Source organism: Chiloscyllium plagiosum, unplaced genomic scaffold (assembly GCF_037043375.1).
Source record: "Chiloscyllium plagiosum isolate Xiang-an unplaced genomic scaffold, Cpla_swu_hap1 HiC_scaffold_49, whole genome shotgun sequence".
Lineage (NCBI taxonomy): Eukaryota > Metazoa > Chordata > Chondrichthyes > Orectolobiformes > Hemiscylliidae > Chiloscyllium > Chiloscyllium plagiosum.
In genome coordinates this window covers 18,703,777-18,730,425 of record NW_028270187.1, presented here as the reverse complement: position 1 = coordinate 18,730,425, position 26,649 = coordinate 18,703,777, and positions in this window count along the sequence as shown.

Below are 26,649 nucleotides of genomic sequence, written 5' to 3'. Positions count from 1 at the left end.
CCCACCATGGCTGTGCTGACCATGATGCTAATCTAAACTAATCATATCTGCCTGCACATGGGCGATATCCCTCTATTCTCTGCCTGTTCATGTGACTATCGAAATGCCACTTCAAAACTTCGCACTCGTTGCCACTTCTCTCACCTCCTGAGCAGCTTCCACTCTCTCTGGCAAGAAAACTGGCCTCCTTCATCTCACATAAAACTTCTCACACTCACCTTAAACCAACACACCCTAGTATTTGAGATTTCAACATTGGAAGAAGGATTCCAACTATCCACACGATCCATGCCTCTCCTAATGCTACATATCTGTATCAGATCACCCCTCAGCCGCCGATACCCGCGCAAAACAATCCAACTGTGTCTATACTCCTTACAGTAAACACATTCTCATCCAGACAACATTCTGGTAACCCTCTATTGCACGGTCCCCAAAGCATCCACATCATTCCTGTAGTGTGTCGATGAGACCAACACACAACATACCAAACATGGCCGAATGAAGTTTTATTCAGTCACAACATGACATGCAAACGTCTGTACTCAGTACTGTGACCAATGAAAGGAAGCATGCCATATTCCTCCTTTACCACCACATCCTGCTGTGTTGTTATTTTCAGGAAGCTACGGATTTGCATCCAATGTCGCCTGTTTTATCAATGTTTCCAATTCGTCAATTGGTGTAATTCTCTCTTCCATTTGACTTCATAAGTGCATCACCTCACACTTGTCCCGATGAAATTCGATTTGCCACATCTCTGCCCAGCGTTCCAGCTGATCGACACACTGCTGCGACCTTTAACACTCTTCCTCACTATCCACAACTATCCCTAATCATTACATGCCTTTCCAAATGTCGTCTGCAAAATTACCACTCCAACTGCTGACCTTTTCATCTGAATCACAGATATAAATTACAAACAGATATCGCAGCACTGATCCTTGTGAAACATCATTGGCCACAGACGTCCAATCAGAAACTCACCACTGCACATGCCTCTTCCTACTATCACCAAGAAAATATTGTATCCAACTTACCAACGACCATGGATTCCATGGATTGTGATTTGATCTTCCAGATTTCCCTTGCTATTTGAAAGTTGTCCATTCAACATTACTCTAAATTTTGATTCCCAGATTAAATTGGCTGTCTCACTAATGCACTGGCTGCATCCTTTCTTCACAACAAAACGGGACCTTGTTTGTTTTTTTTACTTATCCTGCCTAACTCCCTACAACCCCTCAATAATCAGATCCCAGCCATGGTCATTCTGCAGCCACATCTCCATAACAACATGTCGATCACATCTGTTCTCTTCAGTTAATGCTGTCATTCCATCTGCCTTGTTGCAAATGCATGGCGCGTATCACCGAGAGAGGGCCTTTGAGGGATGGATAGAGGTCACAGAGTTGGAGAGATGTTTGGGAGTGCGACGATGTTGCAGGCACTTGGTATGCATTCCTTTATTGGTCAGTATATTGAGAACAGGAGTTGGGAGGTCATGTTGCGGCTGGACAGGACATGGTTAAGCCACTTTTGGAATACCGTGTGAATTCCGGTCTCTTTCCTATCAGAAGGATGTTATGAAACTTGAAAGGGTTCCGAAATGATTTACAAGGATTTTGCCAGGGTTGGAAGATTTGAGCTATAAGGAGAGGCTGAACGGGCTGGGGCTGTTTTCCCTGGAGCGTCAGATGTTGATGGGTGACCTTCTCGAGGCTTATAAAATTATGAGGGGCGACCTTAGAGAGGTTTATAAAATCATGAGGGGCATGGATAGGATAAATAGGCAAAGTACTTTCCCTGGAGTCGGGTGTCCAGAACTAGAAGGCATAGGTTTAGGTTGAGAGGGGAAAGATATTAAAGAGACCTAAGGGGCAACGTTTTCACACAGGATGGTACGTGTTTGGAATGAGCTGCCAGAGAAAGTGGTGGAGGCTAGTACAACTGCAACACTTAAAAGGCATATGGATGGGTACATGAATAGGAAGGGTTTAGAGGGAAATGGACTGGGTGCTGTTTGGTGCGACTGGATTGTCATGGACAAGTTGGACCAAAGGGTTTGTTTCCATGCTGTACCATCTCTATGATTCTCTGACCTTAATTGCCGAAGTTTCAAATCACTGCAGGCAGTTAGAGATCGAGATGGAATTGTAAGGTCTTTTGGAGGTTCCACAGTTCGGGAGGATTGCAGGGACTTGATGATGTTGCACATGGAAGTAGAGTTATAGGGACCGAAGCTGGGAACAGAGAAAGAGAGACACACAGGGGATTACAGAGATATGGTGGCCAGTTGTCTCTGGTGGAAGTTCCATGGAGAGGGATGGTTTTTGGAATTGTTGGACTTTGGAAAGATAGGTAGATTTGGAAGGACTGGAGGGGTTTACAGATGCATGCAGAAATGTAGTGACTGGAGCATACGGAGATGGTGAGGGCTGTAGGAGATGCAATAATTTAGAAGGACTGTAGAAGCTGGAGGGGTTCTCACAGACAAGGAGGATTGTAGGAATGTGGGAAGTTTCCAGAGATCGGGGGTTGGAGCATTCTCAGTAATTAGTGGTTTGGAGCACTGTCCAGACTGGGAGAGGCTTCAGAATGATGGAGGGGTCGAGCAAAATGAAGTGGTTGCAAAAATTATAGAACATAAACATGTCACTTCGGTGCTGTGCCGCTGAGGATCATCAGGAAGACAGTCTTCCTCATTAAAATGTACAGATCCTCAGGGGAATGTACAGGGTGGATGCTGAAAGGATGCTTCCTTCTCCTTATGGGAGAGAGGCAGACAACGAGAGTCTGACAAGGATGGAGAAGAGGGAGTTGTCTTTTTCTTCCAATGGCCCAAACCTACTTCAGGTTTGTTCCCACACAGCTCAAAGGAAAGCAAAGCGATAACAAAGAGCAAGGTTGTTTGGGACTGCAGGAGATATGAGACGAAGGCCAGGTTGGAAGGGCTGGAGGGAGTGAGAGAGAAGGAAGATGTTCAACAGCAAGAAGGGTTTACAGGGAGTGGACACTGTCAGGACTGGAGAACACCGTCATGAGAGGGAGATAACGAAATGGCACAAGGTCAAACACAGCAGGAGGATCCCAAGCTCCGTACCTGTCATTTACTCAGGGAGCGGCTCTCACCCAGTCTGGTGCCAAGCTCCACATACAAGCAGCATGAGGTTTCCCAGCTGCTGGTGCTCAGAGCCCAATGCACTCATCCCTGAACCAGTCGGTGAAGTATTTACACAGTTATACATTTCCAGAAACCCTGTGTCCTAGCCGACATAAACTGGTAAATTCACACTCTTCCAGGCAAAGACCATCTGCACTCAGATTCCCTGGTGATACAACCCTCTGAGTGATAGTCTGTAGAGAACAACAAAATCCACAAATCCCCATTGCATGGGTCAGGGTCAATGACAAAAGTTTCATTCTTTCAAAAATGACAACTCCTCAATACCTGCATCTCACAAAACTGCCATTTTTAAATGTTAAAATAAAGAACATTCCAAATTAAGGCTTTGATGAGGTGAGCTCTGGTCAGTAACACAGACCTGGAGGTTACCAGATCCACGGAGAGTGCTTTCTACCAGAGCACCACCAGGTCAGCATCAGGCACACAGATAGAACGGAAAAATAGATTCACATTGGAATTCACATCTCCCAGCCTGGGAATTTGAAGTTGTGCTCACCCATTCCGGCAAAGATCTATAGAAACAGGACATCAGAACCAGAAGACTGGAGGTTGGCTATCGTGTTGCTATTATTTAAGGAAGGCAGTAAAGAAAATCCAGGAAACTATAGACTGTTGAGCCTGCCTGACATCAGTGGGCAAGTTGTTGGAGGGAATCGTAAGGGACAGGATGTACGTGTATTTGGAAAGGCAAGGACTGATTAGGGATAGTCAACATTGCTTTGTGAGTTGGAAATCATGTCTCACAAACTTGATTGAGATTTTTGAAGAAGGAACATAGAGGATTGATGAGGGCAGAGCGGTGGATGTGATCTATATGGACTTCAGTAAGGTGTTCAACAAGATTCCTCATGGGAGATTGGTTAGCAAGGTTAGATCTCACGGAATACAGGGAGAACTAGCCAATTGGTACAGAACTGGCTCAAAGGTAGAAGACAGAGTGTGGTGGGGGAGGGTTGGTTTTCAAACTGGAGGCCTGTGACCAGTGGAGTGACAGAAGGATCGGTGCTGTGTCCAATACTTTGCATTATTTACATAAATAATTTGGATGTGAGCATAAGAGATATTGTTTGTAAGTGTTCAGTTGACAACAAAATTGGAGGTGTAATGGTCAGTGAAACAGGTTACTTCAGATTGCAATGGGATCTTGATCAGATGGACCAATGGGCTGAGAAGTGGCAGATGGAGATTAATTCAGATAAATGCGAGGTGCTGCATTTCGCAAAAGCAAATCTTTGCTGGACTTATACACTTAATGGTAAGGTCTGACGAAGTGTTGCTGAACATAGGGAAAATGGAATGCAGGTTCATAGCTCCTTGAAAGCAGAGTCGCGGGTAGGTAGGATAGTGAAGAAGGCGTTTGGTATGCTTTCTTTTATTGGTCTGAGTATTGAGTACAGGAGTTGGGAGGTCATGTTGTGGCTGTACAGAACATTGGTTAGGTCACTTTTGGAATATTGTGCCCAATTCTGGTCTCCTTCCTATCGGAAAGATGTTGTGAAACTTGAAAGCGTTCAGAAAATATTTGCAAGGATTTTGCCAGGATTGGAGGGTTTGAGAGGTTGAATACGCTGGGGCTGTTTTTCCCGGAGCCTCGAAGGCTGAGGGGTGACCTAATAGAGGTTTATAAAATCATGAGGGGCATGGAGAGGGTAAAGAGACAAAGTCTTTACCCTTGGGTGTGGCAGTCCAGAACTGGAGGGCATCGGTTTATGGTTAGAGGGGAAAGATATAAAAGAGACTTAACAAGCTTTTTTTCCCCCCGCAGAGGGTGCTACGTGTATGGAATGAGCTGCCAGAGAAAGTGGTGGAGGCTGATACAAAGACATCTGGATGGGTATATGAATAGGAAGGGTTTGCAAGAATGTTGACCAGAGATGCTGGTAGGTGGGACTAGATTGGATTGGTATATCTGTTCGGCATGGACGGATTGGACCAAAGGGTCTGTTTCCTTGCTGTACATCTCTTTTACTCTAAGAGGGGCTGAATGGTCCAATCAAAAATGATCTGTGATTCAAATCATAACATCCTTCAGTTTCCGTAATCCATTCTTGGTTCCATCTTGCAGGCTCTATGTATCCCGCTCCCTCTACACTCCTACAGGACCCACGTCCCTTCCCATGTTTGTACCATCGTCCAGGTTCTGCAGCCCTTCCTACCTCTGTCACATGGCCCGGACACTACAACTCTTCCTTCTTCTGCAATGTTCCCCAGAAGAGTACTGGAGGCCGGTGGCATTTACAGAGTTAGGGAGGACTATCGGGACTGGAGGATTTTGCAGGCATTAGGAATATTGGGACTTGAGGAGGTTTCACAGTTTATGAGTGTTGTAGGGATTGGAGGAAGTTACAAAGATAGGGATGGTTTCACATTGGAGGATTCTGCAGAAAAAGAACTTTACATGGTTAAAGGCAGGATACTTAGCAGTGTGCACGAACAGAGGGTTCCTGTGTCCCTGAAGTTACTCCCCAAGTTGAGAGGGTGTTAAGAAGGCATACGGTGTGTTGGCTTTCATTAGCGAGGGATTGGGTTTAACAGTTCCAGGGTTTTGCTGCAGCTCTATAGAGCCCCAGTTACACCACACTTGGAATACTGTGAACAGTTCTGTTCACCTCATTATAGGAAGGATGGGGAAGCTTTAAAGATAGGACAGAGGATACTTAGCAAGATGCTGCCTGGACTGGAGGTCATGCCCATTGAAGGTAAGTTGTGGAAGCTCGGGCTTTTCTGATCGGAGTGAATAAAGAATAATGGTCACATGATAGAGGTGTACAAGGTAAAGAGGGGCTGAAAATGTGTTGCTGGAAAAGTGCAGCAGGTCAGGCAGCATCCAGGGAGCAGGAGAATCGACGTTTCGGGCATGAGCCCTTCTTCAGGAATCTTCAGGCAAGAGAGGCATCAATTGCGTGGATAACCAGAGATAACTTCCCATGGCAAAATGGCTATCACAAGGGGACATATTTTTTATGGTAATTGGCGGAAGATTTAGCTCAGATATCAGAGATAAGTTATTTACACAGAGTATGGTGGGTGCGTGGAATGGACTGCCAGCCGTGGTAGGAGATTCAGACACATTACGGACAGCTCAGCAACTCTTGCATTGCACAGCGATTATAGCAAAATGTAGGGTATGTAGGTTTGTTTCGTCTTAAGAGTAGGATAAAGGGTCAGCACAATATCGAGGGCTGAAGGGCTTGTACTGGGCTGTCCTATTCTATGTTCTAAATAGCGAGGGTTATGATGGCAGGAAGAGGTTTCGGGAAGCTGTAGAGGATGGGGTCTGAATGAAGAGACACAAAGAGGAGGCGTTGCTGAGGTTGTATGAGGTAACAGAGACAGAGGGTTGTGGGGACTGGAGGTGGTTTCACAGGGAGGGAGGAGCACAGAGCCACAGCAGGTTACAGAAATGTGGAGAGCTGTAGGGCCTACAGGAGTTTCATGGAGCTGGGGAGGTTGGGAGGGATGGATCAGTTCACAGGGATAAGGATGTTGGTAGGATGGGGTGTTTTACACAGACATGAATCTTTCAGGTGAATGGAGCTGAATACAGAGATAAAGTGGGTTGTACAGATTGGAAAAACAAACAGACATATGGAGGGTAGTCGTGACTGAAGATGTTTATAGATACAGGAAGGCTTAGGTTCTGCAGGTTATTTAGATATGGAGGGAGTGGAATCATACAGATTTTCCAAGCGATAAAGACAGCAATTTTGGTTGGAGACAGTTTCACAGATTAGGGAGCATTTGTAACCTTCTCCAGTTTGGTCAAAGTGGGAAGGGTTGTAGGGGAGGGTGATGTTTATACATGTAAGAACTGGAGTAGATTATGGAAATGAGCAGATGGATGGATATAGTGGAGGAGCAGACATTGACAGGGTGGGTGCTGGCAATGAAAAGATAGCGCATAGATAGTTGGTCTGGATCAGAAGAGTCACAGGCATTGGAATGACTTCTGCAGATTGGGAGTGTTACAGGGACTGAGAGGATTGTAGGGTCTCCACAGATTGATCGCGTCTTTAAGAATGGAAGAGTTTATGTAGATACGGAAAGCTTAAACCCAATGCATGCAGTCTTCATTTCAAGACCAGAGCCTTATTATCCCTCATCGGCCAAGGATCCCTAAACCTGCCAGCTTTTCCCTTTATCCAATGGAGCATACCGGCCCTGGATTCTTGAGATCACACTTTGAAAAGCCTCCCATTTGCCAGTTGTTCCTTTTCCTTCAAACAGACCCACCCGATCGATTGGAATCATAATGTGGAGGTGCCGGTGTCGGACTGGGGGTGGACAAAGTTAAAAATCACCCGACACACGGTTCCAGTCCAACCGGTTTATTTGAAAGCACTAGCTTTCAGAGCACTGCTTCTTCATCAGGTGGTTGTGGAGCACAATCCTAAGGTACAGAATTTATAGCAACAGGATGGCAGTGTCATGGAATATAGTATCAAACATACTTAGTTTAAGCCCTTCATCTGTTACAGTGATTACCAGCGCTTCCAAAGCGAGTTGGACTACAACTGGCTGTTGTGCAATTTTAAATTCACGGCATTGACGCTGGCCAGATCCTGCCTAATGGCCCCAAACCTGGCCCTGTTCCAGTTTTCCTCTTCAATCTGCGGACCTGCTGATCTTTTTCCATAACTATGTTAAAACGAAGACAGTTGTGGGCATTGGACCCAAAGTGCTCTCTGAATGACACTTCAGTCACTTGCCCGACCTCGTTTTCTGAGGGGACGTCCAGTGTTGCACCTGCCTGAGTAGAATAGGGCCCTCTGCATATTGATTTAGGAACCTTTTTTGGACACATTTGAAAAATTGCCCTCCGTCCAGGTCTTTTTATACTCGAGGTGGCCCAGTCAATACAGGGAATATTAAAATCTCCAGCCAATACTTCTCTATTATTCCTATAGTTATCTGCAATCTCTCTACACAGCTGCTCCTCTGGTATCTGTTGGGTCTACAACAGTCTCCAGTACAGTCCCAACATAGTGACCACCCCTCTTCTTCTTTCTAACTTCTAACCATGTGGAATTTTAAATGAATATATGTTTTAAAAATTGGAATTAACAATCCATAAATAAGTATTGATAAAAATCCAAACACTTGACCTTCAAAGAAAGACAACAGTTCACTCTCATGTGGTCTGCACGACATACCCACAGCAAAGTGTTTGCCTCTCAATTACCCTGTGAAATGGGCGAGCCAGCTGCAAAGCTCAAGGCAGCAAGGGATGGGCAATAAAGGCTGGTCAGCCAGAGACACCAACATCCCATACCTGTTTTTTTAAAAAAAATCCATTCAGATTGGTCCCAGCACAGTTCCAGTGGAACAATGTCCTGGCCAATTACGTTGGTACATTTATGGACACGGCTTTAAACTGACAGAGAGGATGCAGGGACAGGCTTCAGGTGGAAGGAGCTTTCCAAATCCAAAGAGAAAACGTGAAGCATCAGAGCAGCGTGGGAATGTGACCGAAGACAACAGAAAGGAACAGGATGGGACAAAGTTTAACTAAAACTGTAGATCAGCAAATCCATTTGTGACAGGAAATTGTGCGAATGAGTAAATTATGTTTTTTTATTAATGGACAAAGACTCTGCAACAAGGTAGATGGATTTATGACACAGAGATAAAAGGGATTTAGACACCAGAGAGATGTGGTTACAGGGCGAACAAAAGGTGGAACATAAATATTCAATGGATCACAACCTTGTGCAAACTCAGGCAAAATGGACGACGCTAACAATAATGGGTAAGAAAGGCATTACAGAGAAAGCATTTGGCATCAGAACATGAAGTAGAGTCAATCTGAATGTAAATTCTGGCTACTACTTTCCAAGGACACAAGCAGCAGAACAGTTTTAGACCACCGAACAGCATTTCATGGCTCGTCACTGCAATAAATAGGAATTCATTGGAATTTTTAATAAAGGCATGGTGAACATTTAGTGAAACGTCAATATTCGCAAAGTCTGGGACAATCACACTGACAACAGTGATATTGGAAGAGGAGTTCGGAGAGTCTTTTTCAGTGTTTCTTAGAATAACACATTGTGCAACTGGCGAGGGAAGTAACTGTCTCAGAGAGACTGTTGTGTGATAAAACTTAGTGAATGAGTAATGTCACCTGGAGAGATCCTCTGGGAAATTGTGATAAAGCGCAGTTTAAAGAAATATAAAGTTTTAAAGTGAAACACAGAAAGGACAAGCTACAACTAGAAACAAAAATAGCCAATTACATGAGTTTGAGAGGAGAACTGACCAAGATAAACAGGCTGAACAGACTGAAATATGTGTCTGTAAATGAACAGTGGAAAACATTTGAAGGAACAGTGTAAAATACTCAACAAAAGGACATTCCACTGAAACAGATAAAAACTCAGCAAGAAATCCCCACCGGTCCCTCATTGAGGACAAAATTGATCATATTAGATTATGAGTCTGAGAAGATCACCACAAAGTACTTAAAATCCTGAAGTGAGAGAGAGAGAGTTTTAGAGTAAGTTTTAAAGGGATTGCAATGGGTCTGCTAGCAGGAGGAGGGCAATGGAAAGGGGAATCGTTGTCAAGGTTTATTGACACGATACGAACAGGGAGAGGTGAAGGTGCTGGAGGTAGTGAGAGAGTTACAGAGAGTGGTCAGGGCCTGAACGGTGTTACCAAGCCAGTACAAATTGCTGCAGCTGGAGTGGTTTGCAGAGGTAGGGAGGGACATATGTATTTTTATTTATTCATTCATGGGATGTGGGTGTCACTGCCTGGACCAGCATTCTTTGACCCCATGCTAATTACCCAGAGATTGTTGGGACCCTGGTGGATAAATATAATACTTTTCTGAACACAGGTGAAGTGCTGAATGACTGGAGGATAGCGCATGTGGTTCCTTTGTTCAAGAAGGGCAGCAGGGACAGGCCAGGTAATTACAGAGCAGATAGTCTCACAGCAGGGGGAGGGAAATTATTGGAACAATTGTGAGGATGAATCAACACTTGCAAAGGTAAGGATCAACTTGGTTTAGTCATCACGGATTTGGCAGAGGAAGATATTGTCTGAGGAATTCAGTTCAGTTTTTTTGAAATGGTGTTTAAGTATATTGATGAGGGCTGTGCAGATGATGTGGTTTATATAGACTTGAATAAGTCCTTAAACAAGATCCAACATGGAAGGCTGGTCCAAAAAGACTGGGTTCCAAGGCAAGTTGGCAAATTGGATAGATAGAATACTTTCACCACAGGGATCTGTGCAGGAACCATTGAACATTAATAACTCGGATGTGAAAGCAGAAGGTATCAAGAGTAGGTTTGCAGATGACATGAAAGGTGAGGGTATTGTTCACAGTGAGGAGGATGGTCTCCGTCTGCAGTCCGATGTCGATTGGATGATAATCTAAGCAGAGTTTCGTTCTGATTGAAGTGAGGTAATACTCTGTGGGAGGTACGATAAGCGAAGTACAGACATAATAAACGGTAGGTCCTTGCGGAGAACTGAGGAATACAGGGACCTTGGTGGATTAGTCCATAGATCCCTGAAGGTGTCAGCACAGGGAGACGGGGTGTGAAAGGCACCTCAACTCGGAGCGGGAGAGGGGCCCATATCCTGGTGGGGTGAATTGCTAGAGCTGCTTGAGAGGATATAACCTGTCTGGCAGGGTGTTGGACCTTAAATAAACGTAAGGCCAAAAAGAAGATTGAGGCTTGTACACGAGTTCAAGACAGCAATTTCAGCAGACAAGGTAGGCAAGAAAATAGCAGGGAATGGGGGAAAACTGATGATTAAACTGCATTTATTTCAATGCAAGGGGCCAGACAGCTAAGAAAGATGAACTCAAGGCATGGATTGGAACATGGGACTGGGATATTATAGTGATTACAGAAACACAGCTGAGGGAGGGGCAGGACTGGCAGCTCATTGTTTCAAGGTAGAGATGCTACAGGAAGGGGAGGCAAGAGAGGACGTGTGGTGGTGGGTTTTGATGCATGAATCATCCCAGCAGTACTTAGAGAGGATATTCCTGTGGGATCACCCAGTGAAGCTACGTTAGCGGAACAGAGAAATAAGAATGGGTCATCACTTTGATACGATCGGACTGCTGACCCCAAATAATCTGTGGCAGACTAAGGAACAAATATGTCGGGACATCTTAAATATCAACCATAATAATAAGGCTGTTATGGTAGGGTATTTGAACTTTCCAAATCTAGACTGGGACTGCCAGTGTTCAGCGTTTGCAAGGGAGGAATTTGGTAATTGTGTTCCAGAAAACTCCCAATCAATATGTAAATGGCCTGAAAAGAGAAAGGGGCAAAACCTGACCTCCACTTGGGAATCAAGGTAGGGAAAGGGACTGAGATGTGAGTGGGAAAGCGTTTTCCCAAAGTGACCACAGTTCTAGTAGTTTGAAAACAGCGATGGAAAAGGACAGGCCTGGTCCACAAGTGCAAGTTATAAAATGGGGCCTGACCAATCTTGATCGTATTAGCCAGGAACTTTCAAAACGTGATTGGGGAAGGGAATTATTTACAGGGAAAGGGAAGTTTGGCAAGTGAGAATATTTTAAAAGTGAGATAAACTGATCGATCAGCGCCAGCATTTTCCTGTTTGTGTGCAGGTCAATGCTGACAGCATTCAGAAACACTGGCTGTCTATTGAGGAAACACTGGCTGGTCAAGGAAAAGGGGGCACGTGTCAGGTATAGCCAGCTGGATCAAGGGAATCCCTGAGGATATACAGGGGCTGTAGGAATACACGTTGGGTGGAAAACAGGAATGGAGAAGGAAAGGGGAATCCAAAAGTGATTGTATCAGTATATTAAGAGTGCATAAGTAACTCAGGACAAAATAGTGTCCATTAAAGATCAATGAGGCCATCGATGTGAGGAACTGCAGGATATTTGCTAAGATCCTAAACAATATTTTCACTCCAGAACTTACTGTGGAGAAAGACTGGGGAACTCAGGGAACAAGAGTAATACGTTAGACCACAATTGGAGTTCTCTGCAATTCCAGTCTCTTTGCTACAGGAAGGATGTTGTGAAACTTGAAAGGGCTCAGAAAAGATTAACAAGATATTGTCTGGGTTGTTGCTGAATAAGCTGGGGTTACTGTCACTGGAGAATCGGGGACTGAGGGATGACCTGACAGAGGTTTATATAAACATGAGGGGTATGGATAGGATAAGCATTCAAGGCCTTTTCCCAGAAGATGGGGAGTCCAAAACTAGAGGGCATAGGTTTAAGGTTAGAGGTGAATGGTTTACAGAGGGATTGAAGGGACAGCTTCTTCACACACATGGTGATGTGTGTATGGAATGAGCTGAGAGAGAAAGTAATGGAGACTGATACAATTACAACATTTAAAAGGTATCCGGATGGGCATCTGAATAGTAAGGGTGGGCGGCACGGTGGCACAGTGGTTAGCACTGCTGCCTCAGCGCCAGAAATCCAGGTTCAATTCCCACCTCAGGCGACTGACTGTGTGAAGTTTGCACGTTCTCCCTGTGTCTGTGTGGGTTTCCTCCGGGTGCTCCAGTTTCCTCCCACAGTCCAAAGTTGTGCACGTCAGGTGAATTGGCCATGCTAAATTGCCCGTAGTGTTAGGTAAAGGGGTAAATGTACGGGAATGGGTGGGTTACGCTTCGGCGAGTCGGTGTGGACTTGTTGGGCCAAAGGGCCTGTTTCCACACTGTAAGTAATCTAATCTAATCTGTAAGTAATCTAATCTAAAAGGGTGTAGACGTATATGGGCCAAATGCTGGAAAAGGGAATGGATTTAATTAGATCTTCTGGTGAGCCTGGACGAGTTGGGACCGAAGGGTCTGTTTCTATGCTGTATATCTCTATGACTTGAAAACAGCACATGTTATAAAACAGGTGGTGCTGGAGGTTTTAAAACTCAAAGCTATGGCAAGTCTCAGAACCTGATTAAGTGTATCACAGGACACTGTGGGTGCTCGGGAAGAAATTGTGGAGCTCCTAGCAAAGGTATGTGTACTACTGACAGCCATGTGTGATGGGCTGACAGGCTGGAGGGTAGCATCATGGACAGTGAAGGATGTTTTCTGAGATTACAAAGGGATCTTGATGAAGGGAGTGAATGGGCTGAAAAGCTAGAGATGGAATTCAATCGGAGTAAATAGGAGGTAATGCACTTGGTAAAACAAACAAGGATAGAGCTTATACAATTAATGTTAAGGCTTCGGTTAGTGTTTTAGAGCAGAGGGACCTCTGGGTTCAGGTACATAATTCTTGAAGCTTGCATCACAGGATGGATAAGACAGTGCTTGGCATGCCTGACTATTGCTCAGGCCATTGAGTGGAGGATTTGGGACGTCATGTTGAGATTGCACAGACATTTGTGAGGCCTGTTCTGCAATACTCTGTCCAGTTCTGGTCGCCCAGTTATAGGGAGGATATTATTAAGCTGCAGGGCATTCAGAAGAGATTTACCAGGATATTGCTGGGTATGGAAGGCTTGCGTTCTGAAAAATGGCTGGATAGGCTGAGTCTTTTTCACTGGAGCCTGGAGGTTGAGACATGATGCTATAAAGGTTTATGGGAAAAAATAAGGTCCTTTTCCATCGCTGTTTTCAAACTACTAGAACTGTGGTCACTTTGGCAAAATGCTTTCCCACTCACACCTCAGTCCCTTTCCCTACCTTAATTCCCAAGTGGAGGTCAGGTTTTGCCCATTTCTCTTTTCAGGCCATTTACATATTGATTGGGAGTTTTCTGGAACACAATTACCAAATTCCTCCCTTGCGAACACTGAACACTGGCAGTCCCAGTCTAGATTTGGAAAGTTCAAAAACCCCAACCATAACAGCCCTATTATTATGGTTGATATTTAAGATGTCCCGACATATTTGTTCCTCAGTCTGCCACAGATTATTTGGGGTCAGCAGTCCGATTTAATGGTAGTTGCCTTTCCCTCAGGATGGGGGAGTCTCAAGAGGAGGGGCCACATTTTTAAGGTGAGAGGAGAGAAATGTTCAAAAAAAAGATATGGGGCAATTTGCTACACAGAGGCTGGTTTGAGTGTGGAATGAACTTCCTGAGAAAGGGGTTGATGTGAGTACAATTACAACATTTAAAAGATATTTGGATAAACAGGTGAATAGGGAAGGGTTGGAGTGATATGGGCGAGCAACAGGCAGCTGGGAAGAGTTTAGTTTTAGATTATGGTGGGTATCAGCTGAAGGGTCAGTTTCCATGCTGTATGGCTATATGACAAGAATATGGTTTTATTCCATTATTGAAGAAAGGATCAGGGCTGGGCCCACTGATGTGCATCATCTACATAAATAATTTGGTGGAAAATATAGGAGTGATTGTGCGAAAGTTTGTTGATGATCAAATTAATGGTGTCGTGGGCAGTAAGTACGGTTATCAAAGGGGATCGTGACCAACTGGGTCAGTGGACCAAGGAATGAAAGATGGAGTTTAATCCAGGTGTTGGATTTTGTTAAGACAAACCATGGAGGACTAACACAGTTAATGGAAGGGCTTTGGCCAGGGTTGTCGAACAGAGAGAGAGTGAGAGAGAGCGAGAGAGAGCGAGAGCGAGAGAGACAGACAGAAATCCAGAAATTGACTATAAGCAAAAAATAATAAGTAACCACAGCTGCTTCTCATTCTTAAAGATAACAGTGATGGATCCCCACCATGCAAATCAAGTTGAGCAGGTTCTAAAAACATCTGTCATTTGCTGGATGAAGACCATGCTGTATGGAGTAAAGTTGCAGTTGACTGTGGATTAGACTACCTCCCAGAAATAGATGAGTTCAAATTCCTTGTGGGAAAGACAGTTGAAAGATGTGTGGCACACTGTAATAAACAGCCAATTTGCAAAGCTTTTTTTACAAATCGTATTCATCCATAATTTGCTTGTTACTTCCTGTTTAATTCAAGGTAATCCTAAATAGAGTCATAGAGTCATACAGTACGGAAACAGACCCTTCGGTCCAACCATTCGATGCCGAACAGAATCCTGAACTAAACTAGTCCCACTGCCTGATCCTGGTCTAAGTCCCTCCAAACATTTCCTATTCATGTATTTATCCAAATGTCTTTTAAACGTCATAGTTATGCCCTCATCTCCAACTTTCTCAGGAAGTTCATTCCACAAGTGAACATTGGTTCATGTCTTTTCAAACGTTCCCTCTTCTCACCTTAAAAATACGCCCCTGTGTCTTAAAATTCCCCATTTTATGGAAAGACAACCACCATCAACTCTATCTATACCTCTGATTATTTTACAAACTTCCATCAGGTCACTTCTCAACCTCCTCTGTTCCAGCGAAATAAGTCCCAGCCTATCCAGCTTTTCTTTATAATTCACACCTTCCTGATAAATCACTTCTGAACCCTCTCCAGCTCAATAACCCTTCCTATAAATGGGTGACCAGAACTGAATACAGTTTTCCAGGAAAAGCCTCACCAATGTCCTGTACAACCTCCACCTAACATCCTAACTCCGATACGTAACTGGAGTTTAGGACTGATACTATTTTGACTTTGCCTGGTTGACTCTTACGTTCTAAACTGTGAAAGCTTGTGGCTTTTTATTTCAGCAAATAACTGGGATTACCAATTTTTTTTACTTTAAAACAAAAAAATTACTGGTTTCTAATAAGTTTGTAATAGGAGAATCAGAGATCTAGACAGCATACATATATATGTTCTAACAAATCTTGAGTAAAATTTAAGATAAAAAAAAAATTCTACTTTTCCAGTAGTCATATGATGTGGAGAAGCAATTCCAATGAAAGCAATTAACAGTTTGAAACAACAAAATGACTGAGAAATAAATTGAAGGGTTTTGACTAGGGGGTGCAAGTTATATTGTTCCTCGGAAGTGGCATCACGGGTGGACAGGGTGGGGAAAGCGACATTTGGCACATTTGCCGACATTGGCCAGCACTTTGTTACATACGTTGGAGACATTTGTAACATTGTCCTCAATATTTCCCTTGGGCAGAGGAGGCCACGGGGTGACCCTAAGAATGGTGAATAACCAAGGGTAGGTGAGTCCAAAACTAGAGGGTATAAACAGGAGGTGAGAGAGCAAGGATTTAAAGAGGGAGCTGAGGGGGAACATTATCCACAGAGGATGGTGCACAGACAGAACAGACTGCCTCAGGCACATGGGAGAAACAAGAACAATTACAGCATGGAAAAGACATTTGGGGAGGTATATTGAGAGGAGAAGGTTTGAAGAGATAAGGGCCAAACGCAGGCAAATGAAACTCGTTCAGTTTAGGTCACATGGGCAGGTTCTGTTTCCGTTCTGTATGACTCTGTATCCAGTTAAAGAGGATTACAGTACCGAAATAAGGCATGTTGTAGACACTGAAGCAAGTCACAGCAATAGGGATGGTAGTCTGGAATGCAGTACATTCCGACTATGTGGAGGGACTATCGGGAATGGAGCAGGTTACAGGGACAATTACTGTAATAGGAGTTAAAAATGACTGAAGACACTGGTGCACAAGCCATGCCACAGATACAGTGTTGCAGAGTAATGAATCTTAGTACAGTGTTGGACGGAGAACACAGAACAGAAAGATCCCAGGCAGCATTCCCAACCTCTCGTCAGAGGCCTACTCTCCCCTCTGTTGTACTGATGCTCACTAAGACAGCACAGGCCTGGATTGATAACTATGATCTCCCGATGCTGTTTCAGTGCAACAAAAGTTAAAGTAGACATGGTGATTGAGCATGGGGTGTGTCTATACTGTGCTCCCCATCCAGCACTGTATCTATGTCATATCTTGATGGCCAATGCTTGGAGCCCTCTCATTGCTCCCTGCTCAGTGCACTATGAGTGATCTTACCTCACTGCAGGATTTATTGAAGGCTCGAGAACCCCCTGCCCTTTGTCACTCTGACTGACCAACCATCTTCAATGAGGTGATGGATGAGACACACAGCAGTTGGGAAGTCTATTGAATCAGCAACGTCCTGAGTACCTACAGGAGACAGTGAAATAGACAGAATGGGAAATTAGACTGATGCAGTGAGGATTACACAAGGAGAATGGAAATGAGCCACACAGATATCTGGAAAATCCCAAACTCCATCCCTGGCCTGTGCTGTTGCGTCTCTCTGGAGTGGAGAATTCTGTTAGCTCAGGATCTGGAGTAACTTGAAGAGTGAGAGACGCTGACACAGGCAGCAATTAGACACACACAGTGAGGGATACCATATGGAGAGAGACTAAGTGATATCACTGGAGTGCTGGAAGACTTCAGGATCACACAGTCATGTTGGAAGAATGGGTTTAGCTTCATGTGTCAGTGCTCAGGGATGAGCAACCAGTGAGCAGGTGAAGTGATGGCCTAGTAACATTATTGTTAGGGCATTTGTCCAAAACCTCAGCTAATGTTCAGGGGAGGCAGGTTTGATTCCCATCATAAGGTTTGGTGTAATTTAAAATCAATAATTTTAAAAATAGCAATTAACAATCCATAAACAAATATGAAACCATTGCTGATGTACAAAAATCACAATCCCTTAGATTAGATTCCATACAGTGTGGAAACACGCCTTTCGACCCAACCAGTCCACGCCATCCATCCAAAGAGTAACCCACTCAGACCCATCTCCCTCGACCTAATACACCTAACATTATGGGCAATTTAGCATGGCCAATTCGCCTGACCTGCACGTCTTTGGACTGTGGGAGGAAACCGGAGCATCCAGAGGCAATTCACGCAGACACGGGGACAATGTGCAAACTCCATACAGTCGCCCGCGGCTGGAATCGAACCTAGGACCCTGGTGCTGTGATGCAGGAGTGCTAATCACCCACTTGTCTGATCACCACGTGGTCCGCATGACATGCCCACAGCAAAGTATTTGCCTCTCAATTGCCCTCTGAAATGGCCAAGCAAGCTACTCAGTTCATGGGCAGCTAGGGCTGGGCAATAAAGGCTGGTCAGCCAGAGACACCCACATCCCCGACCTGATGGTCCCACTGCAACCGTGCTGGGACCAGTGTCCTGGCCAATCATGTCAGTAGGTTTAAGGACAGGGCTTTAAACTGACAGAGAGGATGCAGGGGCAGGGTCCAGGTGAAAGGAGCTTTCCAAATCCAAAGAGAAAAGGTGAAGCATCGGAACAGTATGGGAATGTGGCTGAAGGCAATCAGAAAGGAACAGGATGGGACAGCGATTAACTAAAACTGTACATCAGTGAAGGGGTTTGTGACAGGATATTGTGGGAAAGAGTAAATTATGTTTTATTTTGAATGGACGAAGTCTTATCAATAAGGCAGATGGATTTGTGACACTGAGATAAAAGAGGTTTAGACACCAGAGAGATATGGTCACAGGGTGAACAAAAGGTGGACATAAATATTCAATGGATCACAACCTTGCGGAAACTCAGGCAAAATGGGTAACACTAAGAAAGGCATCACAGAGAAAGCATTTGGTCTCAGATCATGAAATAGATTCAGTCTGAATGTAAATTCTGGCTACTACTTGCCAAGGACACAAGCAGCAGAACAGTTTTAGCCACCGAACAGCATTCCATTGCTCATTACTGCAATAAACAGGAACTCATTGGAATTTTTTAACAAAGGCATTGTGATAATTTTGGAAAACTTCAATATTTGTATAATCTGGGACAATCACACGGACAACATTGATATTGGAAGAGGAGTTTGGTTAATTTTTTTTCAGTGTTTCTTTGAAAAACACATTGTGCAACTGTTAAGGGACGTAACTATTGCAGAGGGACCGTGTAATGAAACTTTGTCAATGAGTAATGTCACCTGCAGAGATCCTTCGGGAAATTGTGATAAAGTGCAGTTTAAAGAAATATAAAGTTTTAAAGTGAATCACAGAAAGGACAAGCTACAACTAGAAACAAAAATAGCCAATTACATGAGTTTGAGAGAACTGAGCAAGGTAAACAGGCTAAACAGACTGAAATATGTGCCTGTCAATGAACAGTGGAAAACATTTGAAGGGACAATGCAAAATACTCAACAAAAGGACATTCAATTGAAACGGTATAAAACCTCAGCAAGAAATTCACACTGATCCCTCACTTCGGACAAAAGGAATCATACTAGATTATGAGGCTGAGAAGATCACCGAAGAATACTTAAAATCCTGAAGTGAGTGTGTTTTTTAGGAGTAAATGTTAATGGATTGTAATGGGTCTGCTCGCAGGAGGAGGGCTGTGGGAAGGGGAGCCACGGTCAGGGTTCATTGACATGATAGGAAAAGGGAGAGATGAAGGTGCTGGAGGTGGTGAGAGTGTTACAGAGAGTGGTCAGGGTGTTACAAAGCCTGTATGAATTTCTGCCGCTGGAGGAGTTTGCAGAGGTAGGGAGGGACATATGTATTTTTATTTATTCATTCATGGGATATGGGTGTCACTGCCTGGAACAACGCTCTTTGACCCCACTGTTAATTACCCAGAGGGCAGCTCAGAGTCGGCCATATTTCTGGGTCTGGAGTCACATGTCGGCCAGACCAGGTTAGAATATTTAATGTCCTTCCCTAAAGGAGGTTAGTGAACTAGATGAGTTCTTCCTACTGATCAACAATGTTATAATGGTGGCCCCACCAATGTCTTTTATAGCCACAACATGACATCCCAACTCTTACTCTTAATGCTCTTCCCAATGAAGGTAACCATCCCAAAGACCTGCTTCACCAGCCTGTCTACCTGTGACACCACTTTCAAAGAACTGTGTACCTGGGTCACTGACTGACAACACTACCCAGGGCCCGAACATTAACTGTACAAGTCTCACCCTGATTTGTTTCACCAAAATGGAACACTTCATATTTATCTAATTAAACTCCATCTGCTATTCTTCAGCCCACTATCCCAGCAGGACTGTTCATCCTGCTGTATCATAGATAACCTTCTTCACTGTCCACTTTACCACCAATTTCAGTGTCACCCAAAAACCTTACTTACCAGGAAACCAATACTCCCATCCAAACCATTTATCCAAATGACAAACAACAGGGACCCACTACACCGCTGGTCACATGCCTGCAGTCAGAAAGACAACATGCCTCCCATCACCCTCTGTCTCCTACCATCAAGCCCAATTTTGTATCCAGTTCCCTCGTTCCTCCTGAATGCCATACCCTTTTACACTGATCTGAGCTTATTACCCAGTTTATCAGACAGAACACAGAAGGCAGAACAGTTCAGCCCAAGACCCTTCGGCCATTATTTCATGCCAACCTTTTATCCAACTGTAAGATCAAAGTACACTACATACCCTTCATTTTACTATTATATATGTGTCTGTCCAAGAGTTTATTAAATATCCCAGATGTGTCTAATTTTACTACCACCATTGACAGTCCATCCAACCATCTACCATTCTCTATCCTCTTATCCATCCTCCAATCACCTTACAATTATGCCGCCTTGCAATAGCCATTTATGCGATAGGAGGAAAAGTCTCTGACGATTCACTCACTCTGTGCCTCTCCTCATCTTGTTCACCTCCACAAAGTCGCCCCGCCTTAGCTCCCTCAACCTTTCTTTGTAAGAACTGCCATCCATTCCAGGCAGCAAGCTGGTAAATCTCCTGTGTACGCTCTCTAAAACTTGCACATCCTTCCTGTAAACAGGGGACCAGAACTGAACACAATATTCCAAGTATGGTCTCACCAGGACGCTATAAAGATGCAGTAAAACCTCACAGCTCTTACAGTCAATCCCCTTCTAAGGAAAGCCAACACAACATATGCCTTTTTAACAACCCTACCAACGTGCGTGGCGATTTTGAGGGATCTATGGACACGGACCCCATGATCTCTGTTCCTCCGCACTGCCAAGTATTCTGCCTTTCACCCTGTATTCTGTATTCAAATTCGACCTTCCAGAATGAATCACTTCACACTTTTCCAGATTGAACTCCATCTGTCACTTCCAGCCCAGCTCTGCGTCCTGTCAATATCCTAGCACAACCTACAACAGCTCTCCACATTCCCCACGACTCCACCAACCCTCATGTGATTGGCAAACTTACGAATCCACTCTCCAACATCCACATGCACATCTTTTTTTAAAAAAAATCACAAAGAGCAGAGTCCCAGAGCCGATGGTTACAGAAAACCACAGGCCACTGAGCTCCAGGCTCAATACTGTCCATCTGCTGCCATACCCTGTCTATTCTGGGGTATCCAATCCTGTATCCAGACAGACAGATTTCCATGTATCCAAAATCATCCTTCTTTTTTGAATGAGCCGTCAACGTATTCTGTCATATCCACAAAGAATTCAATAAGGTTTGTGAGGCATGACCTGACCCCTCACAAACCCATACTGACTGTGGCTAATTTAACTATGGTTTTCCAAGTAGTCATAAATCCTGTCTTTAGAATCCTCGCCAATAATCTGCACACCACAGACATTCGACCAAAGCTGTAATTCCCAGAATTCTACCTCCGTAACATGGCTCGGACTTCACAAATCTTCCCTCCTCTGCCATGTTCCCCAGAATGGCACTGGAGGGTGGTGGGGGTTACAGAGATAGAGAGGGATATCAGGACAGGAGGATTTTGCAGACATTAGGAGGGTTGCAGTGCCAAAAGGAGGCTTCAGTGAGGTTTCATGGCGATGAAGGCATTTGAGGAGGGAGGGAGGGAGGGAGGATTGTAGGGTAAGAAATGTTTCACAGCTTAGGTGTTTTGTTAGGGCTGCAAGTGGTTACTGAGTTTGGGAGGGTGTAAGCACTGGTGGATATTGGTTGCAATGTAGGAAGAGGATGCAGGAAGCTGGAGAGTATGGGGTCTGAATGAGGTTACACAAATGGGAAGAGTTGTCAGGAGTGCAGGTGTTTACAGAGACAGCAATGGTCTGATCTGGAGCAGAGGGCCCAGATTGGGAGGGATGTGGGGACTGGAGGTGGTTTCATAGGGTGGGAGGACCATAGACCCACAGGAGGTTACAGAAATGTGGAGAGCTGTAGGGCTGACAGGGGTTCATGGAGATGGGAATGTTGTGAGGGATGGAGAAGTTTACAGGGATAAGGATGTTTGTAGGCCAGGGCTGGATCACAGACAGGGACTGTTTTAGGGAGCTGAGCAGATTACAGAGATAAAGATGTTTGTATTGACTGGAAGAACAAACAGAGATATGCAGGGTAGTCGTGACTGAAGATGTTTATAGACATAGGAAGGCTGCTCTGGGGATTATGGAGGCTGTGGAATCTGGATTTCTTTTCAGAGACTGGGATAACAATTTTGGTCAGAAACAGTTTCACAGATAAGGGAGCATAGCACAAACAGGAGGTAGTTGTCGGGGAGGGTGACGTTTAAACAGAAAGTGGTGTAAGAGCTGGACAAGGTTATGAAGATGGGTAGATGGTGGAGACACAGGAGGAGCTTACATTGACATGGGGATTATAGTGACAGGAGGGTGTTAAATAGATAGTGGGTTTTGTAGAGACTGGATTGGGAGAGGCACAGGCAAGGAGTGAGTTCGACAGATCAGGAATACTGCAGAGACCTGAGAGGATTGCACTGATAGAGCTGGTGGGCGGGTCTCCACAGACTGTTGGTGTTTAGGGAATGGAAGAGACTTGGTAGATGGGAAGGGATGTAAGAGCTGCAGGAGCTTATGGAGAGTTGAAGATTTGGAGCAGTTTGCAGAGGTAGGTTTCTCAGACAGGAGTAGGTTATAGATAGTGAGGGTTGTGTGGTCTGAGTAAGTCAAAAAGAGGAGATTATTCGCGTCTGGAAGAGGTTACACTGACAGGGACAGTTGAAGAGACTGAAGCAAAAATGCATGGAGAAGGTTACACAGATAGGGAGGTGAGTAGGGACTGAAGGTGAATACACAGACATGGAGGGTTGTATTGTTAGACCGAGCTGAGAGGGACAGGGACTGGTGTAGGGATTTACACAGATAGAGAAGGTTGTATTTTTGGAGAAGGTTACAATGATACAGACAGTGTTAGGGAGTATTTAGTGGACTACAGAGGAGCTCAGAGAGAATGTATTATGGGGAGTGGAGGAGATTACAGACACAGAGATGGCTGTCGGGTTGAAAAGAGCTTCTACAGATCCTCAGTGCTGTAAGGCTGGAGGGAGGTTATAACAGTGCGTGTTGCCAAGAGTTAATTACTTCACTGATATAGAGCAGGTCTCAGCACGTAACTGTCAAAGGGAAGTTGAGACATTCCAGATGAGTTTTCAGAGATACAAATATTTATGGGAGTTTCAAGAGGGAACAATGATTGGGAGTGCTGTACCAAATGGTAATAGTTATAGGGAGGGTTCTAAAAGCAGGAAGAGGTGATGGACATATCGATCTTTGCAAGGACTAGAGAAGGTTACCTCGCCAAGGAGTGTTTTAGAGTCTGGAGGAGATGACAGTGTTTAGGAGAATATTGGGGATAAGGCCAGGTGTAGGAGACGGGGATGGTGGACAGGGCTGGACAAATACCTGAACAGAATCGCCATCGTGTGGAACCAGGCCATTCGGCCCAACTAGTACATTCCAAACCTCTGAAGAGCATCTGACCCAGACCCACCCCTCTACCTGTACATTAAACCCTGCATTTCTCGTGGTGAACATACTTAAACCACACATTCCTGAATACCACAGTTAATTTATGATGGCCAATTCACTGACAGTGCAAATTTTGGACACACACACACACAGCAATGGAGCGACACGCAAACACACACAGTGAGGGAGATACCCGCAGACACACAGCGAGGGAAGGACATGCACACACACACAGTGAGGGGGATACACACAGACACACAGCGAGGGAAGGACATGCACACACACACGCGCACACACACAGTGAGGGATATACCCGCAGACTCACAGCAAGGGAAGGACATGCATACACATACACACAGTGATGGGGGTACACGCAGACACACAGCGAGGGAAGGACATGCACACACGCAGTGAGGGGGGATATACGCAGACACACAGCGAGGGAAGGACATGCATACACACGCAGTGAGGGAGATACACAGACACACAGCAAGGGAAGGATATGCACACACACAAGCACACACACACACACAGTGAGGGGGATATACGCAGACACACAGCGAGGGAAGGACATGCACACACACACACACAGTGAGGGAGATACCCGCAGACTCACAGCAAGGGAAGGACATGCATACACATACACACAGTGATGGGGTACACGCAGACACACAGCGAGGGAAGGACATGCACACACACAGTGAGGGGGATATACGCAGACACACAGCGAGGTAAGGACATGCATACACACACAGTGAGGGAGATACACAGACACACAGCAAGGGAAGGATATGCACACACACACGCACGCACACACACACACACACACACAGTGAGGGAGATACCTGCAGACCTCACAGCAAGGGAAGGACATGCATACACACACACACAGTGATGGGGGTACACGCAGACACACAGCGAGGGAAGGACATGCACACACACAGTGAGGGGGGATATACGCAGACACACACAGCGAGGGAAGGACATGCATACACACACAGTGAGGGAGATACACAGACACACAGCAAGGGGAGGATATGCACACACACAAGCACACACACACACAGTGAGGGGGATATACGCAGACACACAGCGAGGGAAGGACATGCATACACACACGCACACACACACACACACAGTGAGGGAGATACCCGCAGACTCACAGCAAGGGAAGGACATGCATACACATACACACAGTGATGGGGGTACACGCAGACACACAGCGAGGAAAGGACATGCACACACACACAGTGAGGGAGATACACAGACACACAGCAAGGGAAGGATATGCACACGCGCACACACACACACACACACACACAGTGAGGGAGATACCTGCAGACCTCACAGCAAGGGAAGGACATGCATATACATACACACAGTGATGGGGGTACACGCAGACACACAGCGAGGGAAGGACATGCACACACACAGTGAGGGGGGATATACGCAGACACACAGCGAGGGAAGGACATGCACACACACACAGTGAGGGAGATACCCACAGACACCCAGCGAGGGAAGGACATGCATACACACACACACACACACAGAGGGAGATACACGCAGACACACAGCGAGGGAAGGACATGCACACACACACACACACACACACACACACAGTGAGGGAGATACACGCAGACACACAGCGAGGGAAGGACATGCATACACACACACACACACACACACACAGAGGGAGATACACGCAGACACACAGCGAGGGAAGGACATGCGCGCGCACACACACACACACACACACAGTGAGGGAGATACACACACACACACAGTGAGGGAGATACACGCAGACACACAGCGAGGGAAGGACATGCACACGCACGCACGCAGCGAGGGAAGGACATGCACACGCACGCGGGCAGCGAGGGTGGGACACGCACACGGGCAGCGAGGGTGGGACACGCACACGGGCAGCGAGGGTGGGACACGCACACGGGCAGCGAGGGTGGGACACGCACACGGGCAGCGAGGGTGGGACACGCACACACGCAGCGAGGGTGGGACACGCACACGCAGCGAGGGTGGGACACGCACACACGCAGCGAGGGTGGGACACGCACACACGCAGCGAGGGTGGGACACGCACACACGCAGCGAGGGTGGGACACGCACACACGCAGCGAGGGTGGGACACGCACACACGCAGCGAGGGTGGGACACGCACACACGCAGCGAGGGTGGGACACGCACACACGCAGCGAGGGTGGGACACGCACACACGCAGCGAGGGTGGGACACGCACACACGCAGCGAGGGTGGGACACGCACACACGCAGCGAGGGTGGGACACGCACACACGCAGCGAGGGTGGGACACGCACACACGCAGCGAGGGTGGGACACGCACACACGCAGCGAGGGTGGGACACGCACACACGCAGCGAGGGTGGGACACGCACACACGCAGCGAGGGTGGGACACGCACACACGCAGCGAGGGTGGGACACGCACACACGCAGCGAGGGTGGGACACGCACACACGCAGCGAGGGTGGGACACGCACACACGCAGCGAGGGTGGGACACGCACACACGCAGCGAGGGTGGGACACGCACACACGCAGCGAGGGTGGGACACGCACACACGCAGCGAGGGTGGGACACGCACACACGCAGCGAGGGTGGGACACGCACACACGCAGCGAGGGTGGGACACGCACACACGCAGCGAGGGTGGGACACGCACACACGCAGCGAGGGTGGGACACGCACACACGCAGCGAGGGTGGGACACGCACACACGCAGCGAGGGTGGGACACGCACACACGCAGAGAGGGAGGGACACGCACACACGCAGAGAGGGAGGGACACTGACATACACAACGAAGGGGGGGACATGCACCCGCACACACACACAGACACAGCAAGGGAAGGACACGCACACACAGTGAGGGGAGGAGATGCACAAAGACACACAGCGAGGGAGGGACACCTTCATACACAGCAAGGGAGGGACA